This window comes from Cavia porcellus, unplaced genomic scaffold (assembly GCF_034190915.1).
Source record: "Cavia porcellus strain 051 isolate PalLab524CR breed Dunkin Hartley unplaced genomic scaffold, mCavPor4.1 scaffold_2, whole genome shotgun sequence".
Classification (NCBI taxonomy): Eukaryota; Metazoa; Chordata; class Mammalia; order Rodentia; family Caviidae; genus Cavia; species Cavia porcellus.
In genome coordinates, this window is record NW_026947485.1 from 47,823,363 (window position 1) to 47,840,482 (window position 17,120).

Consider the following 17,120-nt stretch of genomic DNA (forward strand, 5'->3'; position numbering starts at 1 on the left):
TTTCTTTATATGGTAGTCCAATTTGAGCTCTACAAAGAACAGATAAATTGGATTCCCTCTCAATATGAGAAGTCTTACTTTCAAGATTATCATTTGACTTATGTCAATTTGTCTAACTTTTATATGAACACATCCTTTGCTTTTGTTACTATGTTCCATCCATTATGTAATTTTTCTCCTTATTACTGAGTGCTCCAAACTTGCGTCTGCCAAGGATCTTCATATTTTCTGTATCATGTGCCTCTAAGACTCTGATCTATTCACTGTGCTGGACCCTTTTTCATGACTGGTGTTTCCTCACACATTTAAAAAGTAAAGAAATATCCTCACTTCCAAATTAAAATACCTATGAAAGATCTTTGTCCATCTTTGTTTGAATCCCTTTTATATAGCAGTCCTCAGAATCTGTAATTATGCTACTATTACTATTTTACTTTTTAATTTCCATCTTTCTTCACTGGTGTGTAAGCTTGTAAGAAACATTGCTTTTTTAATAAAAAGGATAAAATCTCTGATGGAAAATACAAAGTAAAAAACCATAAACATTTCTTTATTTGAAAAAAAATCAATATACCAAATCTAAAAGTATGCTACTATACTAGTAGTGACAAGAAAATTAGTATATTACACACTAGGCAATGAAACATTACTTGGAATACAAACATTATAAAACAGAATAACATCAGAACTGTATTTACTTTAGATAGACATAAAATATAAATATATACATTTTTGAGGGACTAAATTTGAATTGAACCCTTGGGAAAATGTGAGAAGGGAAATTTAGCTCATTTAAATGAAGATAAGTTTTCAAAGTGATAAAATTTTGAGCTGAGTGAATTTTAATATGAAATCATTTATTGGAATAAAACAGTACATAGATCAATAGTTACTTAGGACAGAAACACATTCTGCTCAAAAGAATATGAATGTTTATTGGTTTTATTGCTGAAACCTTTTAGTTACCTACATCATATTTGATTTTATGTCTGTATCGCAGATCTAAATCATGCTTTGAGAAATTGTCTCTGCGTTCATCCTGCAATGACTGGTAACTATTGGAAATACAAATGTTCACACATATGATTTAAACTTTTTTATGTGAAGTATTTTTCAAATTAAATAAATGAGAAGCAAAATTAATTTATCAATACTAATATTTGTAACAAGACTTATTAAATTACTTTTGACATAATTTTTAAAGAGTATCTGATGTTATCTTCCAGGAAGCCAGATGTTTTCCTTGTGACCTTTTTGTTTATAATAGACTTTATGCTATGAAACTAACCATGTGTTGAAAAAAGTCACCATCATTTGTTTAGAATATAGAGCAATCAAAACTAATTTTTTAATTTCTTTGGGAATGCTAATTTTTCTTGGATATTTTAGTTTCTTAAAATAACTATAAAATACTGGCAACCCCTCCCATTAAAATATGAATTAACATTTTGCTGCCCTTAGAAATTGCTTTGATCAATAAATTGCACCAAATGACGTTTTGAAAATTCTGAATTGAGCTAAAGATGCCTGAATTTTTCAGCTCGTGTTTTCTTGTTGCTCTGAGGTGGCCAAGTAGAAAGTTTCATATATATGTAATTGAGAGAAAAGAATATAGAGTGAAAAGTCTCAGGTAAGACTGTGCAGTATTTTTAACTATCAAAAATGAATCAAAGCTTACTTTTAATCATGTTTATTTTTATTAAATTATTTTATTTAATTATATTCATATTAAATGGTTGTGGGGCCTGCTGGTAAAGTCAGCATTGTGAATTTATAATTTAGTAATCAAAATCATCAAAAATGTGTTCAAATTCATAAAAAATAATTTGTAAGTATTTTAAGTAAAATTTAAGTGACTGACTCATAAAGTCATTGGAAATTTGACTAAGATGTATGCAAATCTAGGTATTTATTTCCAATAGCTATGTAAGTAATTTTCAAACATGAAGCAGCTTAAAACAGCACACATGTATTATGCCACCATCATCTTTCCTGTGGGTCTGTGCATCTATGATTCTCTTGGAATCTCTGCTTTGGCTCTTATCATACAGCAATCCAGGCATCAGTACTGCCATCTTATTAGAAACTCACGTGGAGAAAGACTTTTAATCCCTCTCAAATACTGGCAGAATTAATTTCCTTTTAGCTAAGGGAAAGTGATTTTAGATTCTTGCTAGTGGTCATCCTTCGCTCCTGCAAACCTTCCCTTGTATCATATATGCTTCTCCACTACAGCTATCCAGTTCATAACAAGGTGTTGCTCCAAACACATTGAGAGGGAATTTGTAAGCTAGACAGAGTTTTACACAAAAAGGACTGGCATGCGATCTTTCTTTCACATTTAGTTAGCTAAGAGTAAGCCACAGGTGTGATCAGGGACCTGGCCAACGTCATTAAGGTGCCTGTATGAGGGCCACTGTGAAAAGATAAAATAAGAGACAGACAAATTTAGTAATGTATGAAAGGGGGCTGGGAGGTCAGTGCCTCAGGATGGGCAAAGACAAAGACTCTCTAGCTTGCCACAATTTTATTAGCCCGTGCATGGGGAGGAGGAGTAAGTGATTCCTGGGGATAGTAGTGGCAACTGCTATGGTCTCTTAAGAAGAACAAAGCATTCTTGCAAGGATGGGACAAGTGGCAATAATTAAACTGTAGTTTCCCCAGGTGAATTTTTTTTTTTTACTACTGTTAATACATTGCCTTACGGATCCTTGTCATCCTCATCAGGTGTTATCTGGCCTGTGAGCACCATAGTATCATTAGCCATAGGGCTTCAGGTATGACCAAAACAAAGCTAGGAATTTCCTTGTTTCATTCAGGCTCAAAGGGCAGGAAAAGAACAGCCTCAGACATCTCTTGGCTCGATTTATAATTTGAGATACCCAACAAGGTCCTATCTGTACTAAAGAGTATAGGGTTATTAAATCATCTAAAAACAAGAAATCATGAATCAATGAAACGTACCCTAGGGTTAGTCTACCAAATGTTTTATCTCAATGTATAGAATAGAATAAATGCAGAACTAACATTAGTTATCAATAATTATTACAAAATATATAGTATATCAACAAAAATTTGACTAGAATAGTCCTTATCCATCTTTTCTCTTATGACCCTTAAAGGAAGGCCTCACAAATCAATAGTAAATGAATAATTAAAATAGTCAAATGGAAAGTGGACTGGAAAATGGAAGATAAATTTAAAGACATGTGATTTGACCTACTTTTTATTGAGCCACTGATCAGCCACTAACGTTCAGTACTTGACAGTGTGGTACTTTTCATTCTAGCTAACCAACAGCATACAATTTGCAAAAAAATTATACCCCAAACAATAGAATTCATTGAGCAGAAATTGGTCTTTCTGAAGAAGTTTAATATGACCAGCCTACAATTTAACTTGTTAACTCTGAAATAATGCAGATTATTATCATTTTTCAAAGATATCTGCTCAATGTAGTGAGATAAACAAAAACTTGATAGGGGATTGCACAAAGTTATTTTTCCCCCCATATGACTTTGGAGAGGCTTACCAATTTCAGATTTTTGAGCACCCTTTCTGAGAATGAACGATGTTCACTGTGTTTTTTTTTTAATTCTATATCTTTTTTGACAGAATTAAAAACAATTTTGTTTTTTTTCCAAGTAAACCATGATTTTTCTTCATTTCCATTTTTTGTTTTTAATGAATAGAATATGTGTTATTATTCATCCTCCTCCTTCTCTTCCTTCACACTAATGAGACTGAACCCAGGACCTCACACGTAGCTAAGCAAGCACTCTTACACTGAGCTAAATCTCCAACTCTTTTTTATGCTGTTGTTTTATATATTTTACTTTGACATCAGGTCTTGCTAAATTGTTAAGACTGGCTGTGGACTTATAGTTTTGCTTCAGGCTACCAAGTTCATAGGATCAGAGTGTGCTTTGCCAAGACTAGCAGCTTCTTTAGTTAACCTTTTAATTTATGATTAATATTTTTTCTTATTATATAAGTTTTGAAAAGGAAAAAATCTCTTATCTCTTCAACAAGTATAAAAGACACTTTGTAAAAAAACTGAGACAGAGTCTCCCTATATAGTTCAAGCTGGCCTTGGACATTCTAGAAGCTTAGATTGGCTTTGAACTCTTATAGTCTTCCTGTCTCAGCCTGCTAAGTGCTGGGATTACAGGCATGTTCCACCATGCCTGACCTAAAAGATATTTTTATCTTAACTACCCAAACAAGTGTGGTGTTTTAACTAGTGGACAACTTTTAATACCCAGTTGAACTGAATCAGTGTGGTTCTGTGTGTGGAAGGCCCACATGACAACTGTTGCCAACAAAAGAGCTGGAAGGGTAGATGGTGTACTGTTGATTCTCTGGGTCAGGTGCGTCACACTGTTTTTCCTGATATGAGCTCAGCTATTTTCACTGTTGGAGGAACTTGGATTGCTGTCACTAAGGATTGCTATGATTCTTTTCTGAGGAACTCCAGTCCTTACCTTGAGCATGGCTCTAGTACAGATGCCTCAGCCTGCTTAAACAGATCATGTGTCCTGTTGGCTCAGACTTTCTAGCTTCTATTTCTGATCTTTGGGCCTTCCCAGTGCAGATTTTTGATACCTATTTACATGAGACACTGTCGTGGGCTCTAGGCCTCCCAGCAGGACTGATGGAGGACATCGTCATGGGCTTTAGGTCTTCAACTGGACTTGTGTAAGATTTTTTGTTTGAACATTAGAATTATATGTACTTATGGGATACACATGATGTAATGATTCATGACCATAGTGGATGTGTGATTACTAAATTAGTTCCCTGATTAGTTTGGCATAGTTCTGCCAATTAAGTAAGCTAATTAACATACATACAACCTTAAATTAATATGCTTTTTTATTTTTCCCTGTGTAACTGAGGGTTGTGTCCTTTTATTAGCAAGTCCTCATTTGTTTTATTTCAATCTTTATGCAACTACTATATTATTCTCTTCTTGGACGGATTAAATTTTTTGTTTCACATGTAATTTAGAAGATAATGTATTTCTTTTACTTTTCCAAGCTCATATCTCTTAGAATAATATTTTCATATTGGCAAGAATGACAGCATTTCCTTATTTTGAAAGACTGCATATCATTCCATGGGGTGATTTAAAATTCTATTGTTGTATTTATAAGCACTTGACCTAATGTCTTTGCCTATTGTGATGAGTGCTGTAAATGAATGCAGATGTTTGGGCAAATACTCACAAGTAGGATTGCTGAATAATATGGTAATTTTATTTTTAATATTTCAAAGAACTACCACACAGTTTCTCATTATGGATCTGCTAATTCCCTTTTCCACAAAGAGGGTACAAGTGCTTCCATTTCTCCATGTCCAAGCCTGTGAACATTTTCTATTATCTTTATCTTATCAAAAGCATGGAAGAAAATCCCTGGTGTTTTCTATAATGTAATGAACTTTATATAACTATTTCAATGTAATATCTCAGAACTAATTTTAACTTCAATATATCTAGCATTCTGAGATTACAGTGATTTGACATAAATAAACTGAATGTCTGGATATGGTTTCATATCTGAATTAGCCATGCAAAAGAAAAATATAAAGTATGGTTTTACAAAGAAAATGGACAAAATTGCCTTAATCAAGTAGATGGTCTCTCAAATCCACACATTAAGTTTAGAAGCTCTGGGATTTAACTCAGATTTAACGCAGTATTTCAGCATAATAATGAAGGAGTGAGATGAGTGATCATGTAATACTATTCTAACTTAGTCAAATTACCTGGAAACTACTATGTGTGCATGCTGGGTCACAGGAAGTCTCACAAAGCTTTTTTTCTTTTTTTTTTTTTTTTTTTTAATAAAATACATTACCTCAATTTTAGCACAAAGTACTCAGGAAGTAAGTTAATTAGCATATACAGCTAAAACTTTAATTCCTCATTATATAAAATTAACTCTGCTCTGGAAAAGATGCAATTATAATATAATATTGAATAATATACATATACACAGAATGAAAATTCTTTATAGATTTTACATATAGGATTGCCATATTGCTTATTGGCAAAGCAATAAATGTATAACTCTCTTTTCAGTTTTGCTTCAAACATAGTCATATGGATAGGGTAAGTACAATGTGCAACTTAAATAGAAACAGATGCCATACTGTAGTGAACAGGCTATTTTGGTAGTGATAATTTGGCTAAATAGTAGAAAAGAATCTAATTATAAAAGATGGAAGATACTAACTTAAAGGTAATAATTATCAAGAGCATATTCATGAAATTAGACTTCAAATATAAGACAAGACCTTTCTCTACAGAGAAAAAAAAATCAGTTGAAAAGAATGACTAATTTCAAATGGAGCTTAAAAGAACTCAGAAAATAATATAGCACAATTCATTAATCACCTGGATTGAGATGTGTATTGCAACTAAAAGCTGTTAATAATAAGCTAGTGTTTCACTATATACTTTGTATCTTTACTTTCTTTGTCAATTAATTATCTCTGAATATTTCTTATTTAAATTCTCAAATGTTTGACAAATTTCAGGTCAAGCAATTTGATATTCAGAGAAAAGATTATATATTAACTTCTTATAAGTTCCTGTTTTATTATATTCTTCAAATATATTTATCATTGATAATCCTAACTTCTGTAATAGCATCTCTTGCCATGACATATCATCATATTTGAACTTCCTAATATGTCAAGAAACATTGTACTCTGAGGGCCTCTTAGTCTAATGAAATGGATTTGTTCCAATACATTCTTGATTTCTTCTCTAATACTTTGCCAAGGCATTTCCAACATTTCTATCTTATACATACTGAGTGTTATTATAGCCAGTATTCAGATGTTCTCCCAATACCTTATAAAGTGCTACATGGAGCTTTACAGATGTGGCTGGATCTAGGGTTTGTGCTGTTGGGATCAAGGCTATGTGGTTACTAAATTAGTCCCCTGATTGTTTGGGCATAGTTCTGCCTAGGATTAAAGCTGTCCCATTGTGAGTGTAAGTGCCCACCTTGAGAGCTAGGTAGTAGATAAAATGTAAGGAAAGAAAGAGGGCTAGTGTTGCTCAGTTGTTATTTATTGCTTGCTGCCTGACGCCATCTGTCTTTCTTGTCTGCAATGCCCCTCGCATGCCACCCTGCCTTAGAGTCAGCCAACTGTGAACTGAAACTTTACACACTATGAGCTAAGGAAACCTTTCCTTCTTTAACTTGGTTTTTGATATTTTGTCTTAGCAATGGGAAAAGTAATTAAGACACAGCGATACAACTTTTTTCAATCTTTCCAGTTATATCATAGCCTCATGTTAGGGCAAAATCCATGGGGAATTAAACTCTGGAGTAAGTATTGTCTCCAAATCAACAAACATTCTGCTCTTTAGATTTGTTGCCTGTTCTTTTTAGTCCAGAACTTTTAGGATCATTTCTAGTGATGCCTTACATAATCTTGTGGGAATATTTTGTCCAAATCATGCTCCATTTCGGTGTATTCTATGTATTCCTTAAACCGATGCTTCACTCTATTTTGAACCAAGCTAATCAAAGATGGAGAAAGTTTTGAAGAGAACGGTACTATTTTTGTAGCATCTGTTCCGGGTTAGTAAGGAAGAGGCTGTCATCCTTCAGGGAGGGAGATGAGGATTCGGGGCTTAGTATTTTCAAACTAATATGAATACCAATATATTCCATTCCTAAATCTGAAGGCCTAATGCCTTTTCTGTGGAGGTGCTGGCTTTTCTATGGGAACTCATTAAATCTTTGAATATATTCTTTTCTGGAATTTTAATATTCTTGCAATCAATTTATATACTTAGTATACAGTTTGTCTATTTTCTAACTGCAAAACATGAAGGCATTTATTAAAGCTGTCAAACATGTTTTCTTTTACTTCTCCCATTAAATTGGCAATTTTCTGATCTTAATTTCCTTCTTTAATACACCTCATTAAATTATTCTTACTACATGTAATTGTTACTTACATGTATTTCTTGAGTAGTGGAGATATTTCATAATCTAACACAACTTTTAAAATGATATTTGTCATTAGTAACAAAAGAAATTGTGGGATATAAAACTTCCCATAATCCCATCAGAGGTTGGTGTGCTCTTTTATATATGATTTCCATTTTATCAGTGTAATATTTCATCCAGATTCAAATTTCTGTCTGATGTCAGCGCTGATATAATAGACATTTTGACTCTGAGAATTTTTAATAGTTCAGTACTGGGAGCTGTTTTTCTCCAGTCTCAGGAAGAGGCTACTTCTTTACTTTGAAAGACATATATTTACATTATGTTTCAGTTAACTGGTATCAAACTTATATACAATTAGATATTGACAATAAAGAAACAAAATTAATGAATATAGCATAAATTCCTTCTAAAAACTTAATATTTTACAGACACTGATTACTCATATTTTTACAGCATTCCATGGCATTTGAATTAACATTCCAGTCAAAGTGTATGTGTGTTATAGCTTATGGCTTCAAATAGTTTCTAAGACATTGTAGAAACCATTAATCACATATTTAACCATTATCAGATCCCTGTCTCTCTGTTTCTTAAACAAAATGTGCCTGTTTTCTAATTCACAGAAAAAAGAAGTCACCTAATATAAATCACATTCCATCATAATTTCGTTATCATTACCTTTTTATTTCTATTAAAACTGTGTGTTCCTCTTTTTGCTCTGTACTCCATACTCTTCATCAGATATCTTCCATTTTCAGTACACCCCTTATTTTGCTCTATCTTTAAGTTATCTTTCCTTGAATTATAAAAGCATTTATATATCTTCTCTCAGATCTAGAGCTAACAGAATAAATAACAATAAAAACTTTATCAATATTACGCTACATTTTTAGATACTCCCCCAAATTTTTCCTTCAAAATCAAACTTCAGAAATAAATTTTCTCATTGTCAATTTAACAAGGGCCTAGAGTCTGGACATTAACTTAGTACCCCAGCATAGTTTAATAATTCAAAATTCAATTATCTCTAGGTGATCAAATCCAGTGCACATATTTTACCATTGTTATCTTTCTTGCTCTCTCATGGTACTTACACTTTTCCACTCACTAAGCAGTATGATCACTGGAATATATTCACAGTGTATGGATCAAACTCATGCAAGTCACTACATTTGTGAAGTTCACCATTTAGAGTCAAAAATATATATTTATCAACTAATCAAAATTATTACTTACCCTATAGGAATTCTACAGAGTACATTACGATATTCAGTAAGAGTGAGTAGCAGTTTGTGAGTAAATATGTGAATGAGTTTTAGGACAAACAGCAAAGGGAAGAATGTTCCAGGCAAAAATAAAAGCCTCTACAATGGGCAGAGAGTTGGAGGAAACGTGATGCAGGTGTGGAACCTAAAGACGACCAGCATTAGCTGGATAAGCAAGAGTGACAGGCATCTCTTGAGAATTGGTAACAATGAATCCACAAAAGTGCCATGTACAGTATGCACTACAGAAATGTAGTAATAAAACAAAAAGAATTAATGTGATAAAATCATAGTCAAATATACTCTTGATCAAATATATTTATCAGATTATTAAGTGATCAGTACACACTGAAAAAGAAAATAGTATTGCAATTTTTATTAACCTTTAAATTTCTAATTATATATATATTCTCCTCTGAAATAAGAACATAAAACTAAATTTCTCTATAAATAATAATACGTATCAGAAAGAGCTCCTCAATGTAGCATTCTTCTACTTTTGCCTAATGATGAACATTTTAATGCATCTGTTATGTTCTTTCATAACCTTTATCTGATAACATGTCATTCACATTAACAGATAAAGTAATGTTATTTTAATTTTACTTATATGTGGAAAATTATCTCTAATGGAAGGCTCAAATCATAAAAGCAAGGAAGCTATTGCAGAAGAGGATGGCTTTAAGACAAAGTGAATTTCTAAAATCACATGATTGATAAAATCAGTTTAAATCAGTAGAGGGCAAACATAAAATATAGGAAGAAATATCACAGTTATGGAACTCTGTTATGCAACATTCATGTGTATTACTGTTTCACTTAGCCATATCTGAGTTTGTCACTAATGGTGTTTCATGGGTACCACATGGCAATGTGGATAAGTAACTCAAGAAAATGAAAGTGGAAATATGAAAATATTTGCCCTGTTAAAGAGCTGCCAGAAAAAGTATTCTTTCTGAGAGTTATAGCTCACTAATTAGTCCAATGAAGAACTGATTGGTTTCAGCTATTTCTAGGAAAGAACCCATGAAAGGCCAAATGGGAACATAACAGGAGTCATAAAAAGATGGCTATTTTAAGGAATAGTGTCTGAGACCCAGAAATATTAGATTCAAAGCTATGGCTTAGCTTTCTACTGATTCCTATTAAAGTAGCACTCTTGTGTATTTCAGTTATTTAATCTACCTTTAACAACTATTAATATTAACTAAATTACCATCTATATTTACCATGTTGTTAAATTCAATCTCACAAGCTATTTGTGCAGTCATTAAGTATTTTAGCATATCTTGAAATATCATCTATATCTGATAAGCTACTAGCTAATTTCGCTGTGCTTTATCAGTTGTTTTTCTATTCTTTTCAAGTAGACAGTGGTACATCAGTTCATGAAGTTAATTTGTTCTATGAATTTGGAAAAGATGCCCACATTTGTGTTTGCAAGGAAAAAAATGGCTGCAGTTGTGTTTACCACTTGATGCAGTTTGCAAACAAAATCAAATATTGTCAAATGCTTCTATTTGCAAACTAAATCGTTTTCAAATAAAAGCATTTATAAAGGGGGTATCACTGTACTGGATATACAAATGAAAATTGCATTGTATCAAACTGTATTGTAGAATAACTTTTTCTTTCATTACACTTCATGTGAGAACTATAAACATTAACCAATCCATATTTTTATTTCTTTAAAATGTTTATCTTTCATTAATGACAGTTATCTTCTTCAGTATAAATGATATTTAAATAAAATTCTTCTTCTTTTGTTGCAATTCTCCCAGGAAGTAATTCTACTAAGTTTTAAACTATTAAAATGATGTTAGATATAGCCCTACTTATACAATTACATGTTATGGTAGTGTGTGTGTGTGTGTGTGTGTGTGTGTGTGTGCATTCATCAACATTCCCCTAGGACAGAGAGAGACTTTCTATCACTCACAGAAAATCTTGAGTTAGTTTTCAATCTTACAAATCCCATGGGGTGAAGGGATAGGAGCAGGAGGCCGACACCATCAAAGGCAGGGTGCATGTAGATGAGGGTAACTTCTACCTGGGAATCTTAAGATTGGTACCAGCACATCTACCTCTCTAGAGAAAGAAAGAAATTGATGTTTATTCAAGAACATAAATAAATGTTTTCTACACGGAGGAAAAAGTTCTCATGTTTATAACCCTGGAATGTAAACAAATGGCTCTTGGGAAGGTTGTCTATAAATCTCTCAGAAGGTCTCCATATTTAACAACCAAGACTTGTTTTCTGTTCAATCACATTTTAACATAGATTTTCAGTAATCTTTTCTCAGTAAACCCTGAATGTGAAGAAATATGAAAATATTTATGGAGCACTGTTTTTTTTAACAGTTGTAACAAATGTCTTCATAATTTTTCTTTGTGCACTGACTTTGTTTTACTTCCCAGAATAAATTTGCTGTCTGTACAGAAATAAGAAAGATTATTTTCAACAAGTTGAAATAAAATGTACATACATTTATTTCCTCAAAATATCAATTGCAAATAAAGTAGTTTTGTGATAGAAATACTATTACTCTATTCTCCTGCATACATGTAAGCACTTCCTCATGTGTTAAACATGAGAAACTTAAAAAATACTTTAAAAAATACTATGACCTCAAAATATCTTTTCCAGAACTAAAGCATGTGGCAATTATTATGCATAAGTAACTTAAGCATTTCCAGTTTATGATTGTTATTAGTTATTTTCATTTTTGGCAAAAAGTGGTAAATATAACACACAGTCTTATATTTCATGGATATAATTTACAAAGTTGGAAAATTCTACATAATTATAAAAATGTTTTTATATTAAAGTAATGGGGACATGTGCCCATTGTTTTTAGTAGTTCAATATACAAATACAGATTGAGCAAGAAACTATGGATTAAAGAAGAATAGATAAAATAACTACATTCTGCTGAAGAAACAAGCTATGCTACTTCTGTTTTTACTTTCTTTAAAAACTCTACTTATAAAATTATAACTTATTTAAATCACTTATCATTTATGATGCATATATTTATAATGTCTTTTACTCCTAATAACACTTGTATGGATAGCTGGGCATCTGTAGCTGCCTAATAGTGATATATGTAAGTATCCTTCTCAAGTTGGCATACAGAGAAGACACTGCGATGTGAACCAGCATTATAGCTATGGGTAAGATTGCAAGACATTGTATGTCCTGAGGAGCAAGTATATCAGCTGCTAAGGATAATTCAGGGCAAGACAGATTGCAGATATATTAATTAAGAGAGTTTCTGTCTTTGTGACTTTTTATGAGTTGATTTGTGTCTACTCCAAATTCATATGCTAAAGATATAAATCTCAGTACATAAAAATGTCATAATTAATTAAGATAAGGTCATACTAGAGGAGGGTGTGCCCCCAGTGTTGTATGGATGGTATCCTTATAAAAAGGGACCTTTGGACATGAGAACAGAGGGATAAAGCTAAATGATCATGAAGAAGAGACCATAGTGATATGTCTAAAAGAGCTAAAGACTGCAAGCAACCACCACAGGTCAAAGAGAAGCACAAAACAGACGCTCCCTACTTGAAGAATTCCAAATAGCCAGTAACTTGACCTCAAACTTCTAGCATTCAGAATCCTGAGTCTGTTGTTGTTTATGTTGTTTATGTTGTCATTTATGTTGTTTCAGTCTTCAGGTGTGGTGCTTTGTTCTGTCAGTCCTAGCAAACACAGCCCTGTACATTTGTTTTTACCAAGTCAAGCGTCTATCACCACATGGAGCCTTTTCATCTGCCTCAGGAAAGAGGAGATAAAAGTTGAAAAAAATGACAAGTAAATCAATTCATTAATTAACCAGATGTTTACAATCTTAGTATAAATAAGCATGTGCAAAACAAAGATATGATTTAGACTGAACTGAGGTTTTGAGAGAAAATAGATTAATTTTATTATTACTAATGTCACTCAACCTCAAATTTCAGCTTTCTAGTTTTTCCTTTCAACTTTGAAATCTGACATTGATAAAATGAAATCTAACTCTTTTTAACAAAGAGAATTTTTAGTTGATTGCACAACAACAAAACTCAGAGATGTGCACACATTTGTGAGAGAGATTCTGGTTCAAAAGGGAGGGTTGATCTGACTGCAGGTAGCGGAAGATTACAACAGCAATTTAGTATGGTTCTATTTATACCAAAAAGTGGGTATTTAGCAAGGAATTTCATATTCCCAAAAACCAGTAACACCAAAATCTACCTACTCTGTAAACTAGCTGAAAGAAAAGGAAGAATTTACACAAGCCTTGGATTAAAGCAAAGAAAAAGGAGATGACTAGAAATTTCTAGAATGTAAGATTATCAAAAAAGAAGCTAGAATAAGAAATTAATCTTAAAAACCATCAGATATTATTCATTTCAGCCTGACTGAACAGAGGGAGGCACATGAGAGCAAGACTTCTTCCTAATACCAGTGTTGTCTCTGTGAAGCTGATGGAAATGAAAAGATATGGAAACTAAATTTTCCTTTAAATGCAAAGAGATCAGGAAAACAACACAGAAGTAACTAGGTATGTTTGAAGAAAATGTAATGTATATATGGCGTGTATATGCATATATACACATATATAATTACATATGCACATATAGAGATATATTTCTTTGAATGCTATCCATTTTTGTATTCTTAAAATCATGTTATGTGAATTATACTTAGAATGATTTTTACTTTCACATTCTTTTTTACAATTTGTTATTTGATTATAAGGAGCTGAAAAATTTAGAGAGAAAAATATGGCAGCTTGCTAGGAGGCTGGGTGCAAAGTCTATGCAGAGAAATCAGATCAGATGCTAGAATATGACAACATAGAGAGGGCCAGACGAATGCGTAGCGATCCTTATTAACCAACATGGTAACCGAAGGGAAAAATAAAATTATGAAGAGAAAGGAAAAGCACGGGTGGAGAGCTGAAGCCTGACACTCTCACTGATATCTGTTCTGCACTGTTCTAAGCATGCCCAGAGGATCTAAAGTCGCGCTGAGACTGGGGCTGCTGATAATGGGAGTCGGCGAATCCTGGGCCTTAATGGGAGGATGTGACACAATGAGCAGTGGATCCAAGGGGAAGAGCTATATTGGCTCTCAGCGACTGCTGGAAATTGGGACCTGGGGCCCCACGAAGCAGCCAGAGCCACCTGGCCATGCTGGAGGACACTGCGAGAAGCTCCTGGGCTCCAAAGCTGGGCACTGTACAGTTTTCAGATTGATCTGAGCTATGCTGGGAATGCAGTAAAGTCACGTGGCACAGTATGCAGAGAACCCAAGAGGAAGATCTGCATTGATTCCTGGTGAGTGCTAGGGACTGGGCTGCTGTCCCTGGCTGGAGGACATCTTGGAATTGGGCAGAGTCTGGCACCATGGTGACATCAGATAGTCACCCCTGGTGCAGAGAGGTCTGATTCAGGACAGCTTGGAGTTGGGCAGAGCCAGGCACCAAGGTGACATCAATCAGCCGCCCTTGGCACAGAGAGAACTGGCAGGGTCAGCTGAGGTTGAGCTACATCTCTGGTTGGGATCCAATAGCAGATACAAAATTGTCATGACTCTGTAGTGTCCACAAGGTACAGCTAACTTGTGGATTGACTGGCACAGAGGCTTGAGGCTAGCCTGCACTGTCTGTACATCCCTGAGGGTACCTCAGATAACAGCAAATTGGGGAGGGCAGCAAGAATTCCAGTCATCATGCTTCAAAAAGACCCTAAGCAAGGAGAAGGCCAGAGACCTCCAGGACACACCAGTCTGAAAGAAACCAGAAACATGACAATAGATAGAAAAAAAAAAAAAAAAAAAAAAAAAAAAAAAAAACAAAACTCTCCAGCTGCTGAACCTGGGAAAATAAGCCCAGGAGAAGTAAACACAGAAGAACAGAAGAGAACCAGTGCAGTAATCATCCAATACTAGACACCACATCAGCAGAAATAAATACCTTCATGACCTCATAGACAAATTTAAAACTGTACTTCTGACCCAAGTGAGGAAAAATATAAAAAGATTAATTAAAGAAATGATAAGCCCCTCCCAAGAGAACACATGTGGAAGAAGGGAGGAAATCAGAAAAGAAAGAGAAACCTCTGGTGAAAAATTTAAACATAACCTAGAATACATGAAACAGATCCAAAGAGATTACCAGGAAACTAAAAATGCCATTGAAAACTGGAAAAATGCCTGACAGAAACTAAAGTTAGCCTTTAGAAACTTGAAGAGAGATTTATGATATATGATTGTGTAAGAAAATACCTCTTAAAAATAATGAGAAAGCAGAAAGAAACAATTCAAAGGCTAGAAGATGACAAAAGGATATATAACAAGAATAAAGCACGTGAGTGAGGAAGCAGGAGTAACCAAAAATGAAATACAAAGAATATTCATCGATATATTAAAGGAAAACTTCACAAGCATAGGAAAAAGAAATGATATCCAGATAAATGAAGCATACAGAACTCAAGCCACCTACAACTACAACAGATCTATACCCAGACATATAATAATCAAGATTCCAGAAATCCACCAAAAGAACAGAATACTAAAAGCAGCCAGGGAAAAGAAGCAGATTACCTACAATGGAAAAATTATCATAATAACAACAGACTTATCAATGCACACTCTCAAACTAAGAAGTGCCTGGGGGGGAAATAGTCCAAGACTGATATGCCCAGCAAAACTCTCTCCCCAAAATTAATGGAGAAATAAGATATTTCCAAGACAAGGAGGAACTGTGGGAGTTCATGGACACCAACCCAACCCTACAAAGAATGCTGAGAGACATTCCAGAGAGAGAGAGAGAAAGAGGAAAGGATACCAGGATTCCAGCAACAGTGGTAGAGAGGCCTCAGTGAATGGGCCAGACAGTGGAATGAGGGAGTAAGGTAGACAAATAGTAGTAAAATGGAGTAGCCGACATGAGGCAGAGACGGCAAGTTATAATCTTTAATAGAGATAGCCTTGATACACTAAAAAAAAAAAAATCAGGCAGAGTAGATTAGGATGCAGGCTCCATTGAGATGCTCTGAGTGGGAAATACACTCAATCCAAAGTCTAGTTAATAAACTGAAAGTCAAAGATGAGAAAGCAAAGCTATATGTGACAGGAAATCAGAGAGAAATAGGGACAACTCATCCAGCACCACAGATAGATTGGAAAGCTATGACGCTTTTGGGCAGTGTAGAACTACACAGCTGGAATGAAGGAAAACCCTATGACTTTAGTGAGTAAAGGAGTATAGCTCAGGATCAAGCTCAGGGATAGAAAGGTTCAGCAACACTCAAGACAATGGACTGGTCCCCTAATCTAAAAACTAAAGGGCTAGTGAGACCGAAAACATACAAAGCATGTGAGAAGGGGAAAGGTGAAAAATAGCCTAAAAATGGAAGGCAGCCATCATTGTTAATAGTGTACCAGGATTTAAAAGTCACAGTGGTCTTATGGCTCTGTTTAGTTTGATTTTATTTTGTTTTGGTCTGTCCATTCATATCAGATTTGAGGGCACAGACATCTAACCCAAAAATAGCAGGTTATACCATAGTAAGGGTCCTTAATTTCCTATTAACTTAAACTGAAACCCTGTATTACTTACATTTTCTTACTATGACTGATCTTTTTTGAATCTGGTTTGTTAGACCACAGTTTTTCCTTGATTGATTTTATTTGAATTTGATATGCTTGATAGTATCAAGTCTAAAAGTAGAGGCAACTACTCTGAAGATGACAAGATGTAAAAGATATACATATCGGTTTTGATTATTAACTGCTCTCAAGCCCTACAATGTTTTCAAAGTTGCGTTTTTATAAAAATAGCCTGATGATGTGGACAATTCTATTGAAAATAACAAGAGA